At 43.6% G+C, this 4,410-nt stretch overlaps 1 pseudogene; it reads left to right on the forward strand.

Annotated features, from left to right (window-relative positions):
• Window positions 1–286: 286 nt before the first annotated feature.
• On the forward strand, window positions 287–1,417 carry LOC149072467 (uncharacterized; annotated as a pseudogene).
• The last annotated feature ends 2,993 nt before the right edge of the window (window positions 1,418–4,410 follow it).

A 4,410-nucleotide genomic window follows, 5' to 3' on the forward strand; every position in this document is an offset into this window, starting at 1 on the left:
GACAGTTGTGATCAGCCTGGCTTCTAACGACGATTCTCGGCAGAGTAATAGATTACATAGAAAAGTTGATCCACTTTGCCCAAGAATATTTAGAAGATACCAACGAATAAGGCAAATACACAAAAAAATAATAAAAGTAATTTTAGTAAAACTAAAAGTAAAACTTTTATTATTTTTTTTGTGTATTTGCCTTATTCGTTGGTGTCTTCTAAATAATAGATTACAGAATCTTCCTCCTGAATACGGACTGTACGTGACATCTACAAGGACTATTCGCTCTCGAGCCATGACGACTAGAGTAGAAGAAGAACGTTCTACAATACGCACTGCAGCTCTTATGGAAGAGACCCGGAAGCCGAATATTTTCAGAGGTGATCCTGACCAAGATCCGACGAGGTGTTCAACCGATGGGACGACAGTCATCGCTTGGCCAATGCGTACTTTTTCCTCGAAGGTACTGCGAGGCAGTGGTTCGAAAACAACGAGGACAGACTCACTTCGTGGTCAACGTTCGAAGCTGAGCTGAAGAAAACCTTTGGTGACACCGAGCTGTACGTTCGAAGAGCCAAAGAACGGCTGAAGAGTCGAGCGCAAAGGAGTGGCGAACCAAGTCCATCATACATCCAGGACGTATTGGGACTTTGTCATCAAGTAGACCCGGCCATGTCAGAAGAGGACAAGGTATCTCACCTCATGAAAGGAGTGGCCGAAGACGTATACCAGGCATTGCTGATGAGAGAAGTCACCACCACTACTGAATTCGTCAAGTGGTGTCATTACATAGAAGAAATGCAGCAGAAAAGGATCGGACGAATTTGCCAGACTCCCAAACGTTGTTCCTATAGCTGCTATCGAGGAACAAGAGGATTTGTCATCTCTTATCCGTCAAATTGTGCGTGAGGAGATGCAGCGCTTAACCATGCCACCAGCAGAGACGCACCAACCAGGACTGCAAGCGATCGAGGTTGTCGTAAGGGATGAAGTGGGAAAGTCGCTCGCTTCTCTGTCTGGAGAACGTCAACGGCCGATTTCTCCTGGATCAAGACGACAGCGCCAGTTGACGCATACCCGTAGGACGGCAAGATTGGAACCAACATTGGAACAACTTCCGAGGAAAACTGATGTGTGGCGTACACAGGACAACAGTCCCGTTTCCTTCCACTGTGGACGTCCCGGACACGTCGTACGCTATTGTCGAGAGCGAAGGGCCATCTTTGACACCTACCGCAACAGCCAAGGACGTCATGCTTCGTCATACCCCAGTAACAGCCGCATAACCGACGAGACCAGCATACCAGCCGCCAGGACCCCTCCATCAAGCCCGTTTCGTGGACGATCGCCGACACGCCGCTACAGATCCCCGTCGCCGTATAGACGTTCTAGTCAGTTGCCGAATCGACGAAATGAGGAAAACTAAGCCGCGCGACCTTTGTTGGAGGTGAGGCCGCTATTTTTCAAAATCCTCCCAATGTCGCTGAGATGCTCGGAAATCATGTTGATGTTATTCCTCGACGACCATTCCCGTATACAGTTTTGCGAAAATTATCAGATGTGAATTATGAGGTAGAAGATTTTGATCCTGCTTCACGACGGCGGAAATCAAGAAATGCTGTTCATGTGCTCCGTATGAAACCGTACAATGACCCGGACGCTCAGGACAGTTCCTGTTCCAACGACGACAATCCTAAGGAGGAACAAGGCTGACAACGAGTCTCATGAGCCGTCGTACAAACAGCGGGACGCTGTTTCTGTGAAGAGGGAGCAATGCAACGTATGAGGGCTACAAGCCTTTACAAAGGACTGTCTTCATCTCATTTCTTTGAACAATTGATTGCTATGGTGATTTAAGTTAATTCTTTTTGATTATTTTGTTTTTTGGGGAGTTTGATCTGCGTATTCGTTGTGTTCGGTCACGCTATTCCTTTCGTCCCTGTATTGTGCTCTTAGTCTAATAAAATAATTCACCGTGTTTGATCCGTTTGTAATAAACGTGACAATATATATATATATTGCTCACATGCTTTGATGAAAAAACTTAAATGCTCAGAGTGGAAAGAGTATCTAACTACTGAAAAAGAATGTGTTTAAACGATGAAAGTTTCATAATCATACGAAATTTGGTTAAAGGGGTTTGTCGTGTCCAACTCTTGTAGTTGTTAATAATGTTCTATATAATTACATTATGACTGAAAAATGATGTTGAATTCATGTTTAATGAAAATGTTCAGTTATTGTTTTTCAATTCAGATGATCATTTTTGTCGCACCACGGTCATTTTCTGCACACGAGGGCTAATTAGACCGGGACCTACAATTTATTGCCGATTCCGAACGGCAGGCATGTTTTTTATACTCATCGAGAGGTAAGTGCGCTAACCCCTCGATGGGGGACTTCCTGCGGTAGCAATTTTTTTCTGCGGTCATGTCGCCGTTTTTGTTGTACCCCCTGTGTCAGGAAAGTTATCTGACAAGGACGAACCGGTTATCGAACTCGCGACACCTCTAAATATCCTTCGGTACTTTAGGCGAGTATCCCATCGACCTGGGCTACCGCGCACGTTTTTCAATTCAGCTAGCAAGTTTCATTTCTTGTGTTGTAATTCTATGTGTGCAGTTTAAAACACTGGATAGAATTTTGCTCCCTCCCAGCCTATAGATATCATCAGGTACATATTTTGTCTTGAACATAGATCACACTTTACTTCATAACATAATTCTCAAAAGTAATCTACGTATTATTCTTGGTTTGATCTTTTTTCCAGCTTATTTTTAAAGAATCTTCGAATAAAATTGAATTTTTAAGAGAAGTTATAAATAATAAAACAATTTTATGCAAAGAAGAAACTGGTGACATTGCTAATGCTAAGTGGTCACGGTAGCGCATCTGACTCCGTATGAATGAGACGTAGTTTTAGATACGTTATATCTTTAATTATGATGCTATATAGAAGATATTATTTACATAGTACGTATATTAAGAGAGAGAAAGACGACATGGATGCATCTCGTGTGAGAGCTGGAGCTGAACTGATGTTCTCACACACGTGGCCCTTCGGACTCTCCGAAGGGGCGTCCGATCACGTGATGATCTCGTGTTTCAGTACAGAATGTACTGAGATTCTTTCACGTGACCAGAGCGTGCTTGTTAAGAGAGAGCCAATGTGCAAAGTATAATAATAATACATATAAGAATATATATTGAGGCTTTACAGTCCCCCCTCCCCAGTGTCAATGTTGGACACGATAAAAATCCGTGAACCGGACTCGACGTCCAGATCGTGTGGTCACTGGTGGTTTCGATTTCGTGTTCAAATTCTTTGACGTAGAGTCGTTAGTTTGCGTTTTCGCCACCAGCGGCGTTGTATCTTCCAAGAGGGAGAATGCTGGTTTTAAGCGGTCAATGGAAACCGAAACTGTTTTGCCATCGATGTCAAATTTGAACACTTTTTCATTTTTGTCAATGACAAGAAAGGGATCATCATTTGGTCTCTGGAGGGGTCGACGGACACTATCCCGACGTAGTAATATGCGGAGTAGCATTCATCAGTTCTGGATACACAAATGCAGCACGTTTTCTATGATGTTTTGTTGGCGCTGGACGGAGCTGCTGCATGTGGTCCCGTAACTTATTTACGTAGTCACAAGGGTCAATGTTGACATTCGTGGAGTCGAAAAATTGGCCGGGAAGGCGCAAGGGCGTACCAAACACGAGTTCGGCTGACGCACACTGCAGGTCGGCTTTTAGAGAGGCTCGGTAGCCCAGAAGTATAGTTGGTAATACCTCGCTCCACAACGTTCAGTGTTATGGCATTTAATGGCCGTTTTTAGTGGTCGATGAAATTCTTCAATCAAACCATTCGCTTGAGGATGGAAAGCGGTAGTTCTAGCTCGTTCGGTGCCTAGAAGTTGTAGGACAGAGCGGAAAAGGTGGGACTGAAATTGTCAACCTTGATCAGTTGTTATAACTGATGGAGCACCATAACGGGATACCCAACAGTTATAAAAGGCTTCCGCTACAGTTGGAACTGTGATTTCTTTTATTGGTTGTGCTTCTGGCCAGCGGGAAAAACGATCTATCATGGTCAAACAGTAAGAATAACCATTTGATGGAGTTAATGAACCCACAATGTCCCGATGAATGTGGTCAAATCTTGCAGATGGCATAGGAAATTCTTTCAAAGGAGATTTGACATGTCTGTGAATTTTACTTTTTTGACAAGCCATGCAAGTTTTTGCCCATTTTGTTATTTTCTTATTGATACCAGGCCAAACAAAGCGAGAACGGATTTGGTGGATCGTTCTTCTGATGCCTGGGTGCGCTAAGTTATGAACATGATCAAACACCGTTTTCCCATACTGCACAGGAAAGTTCATCCACTTTTTCAGTGAGCATCTCGTGTTTCAGTACAGA

Source organism: Pholcus phalangioides, unplaced genomic scaffold (genome assembly GCF_987345545.1).
Source record: "Pholcus phalangioides strain wild (caught in Gottingen) unplaced genomic scaffold, Ppha-v1.0 ptg000017l_1, whole genome shotgun sequence".
Taxonomy (NCBI): Eukaryota; Metazoa; Arthropoda; class Arachnida; order Araneae; family Pholcidae; genus Pholcus; species Pholcus phalangioides.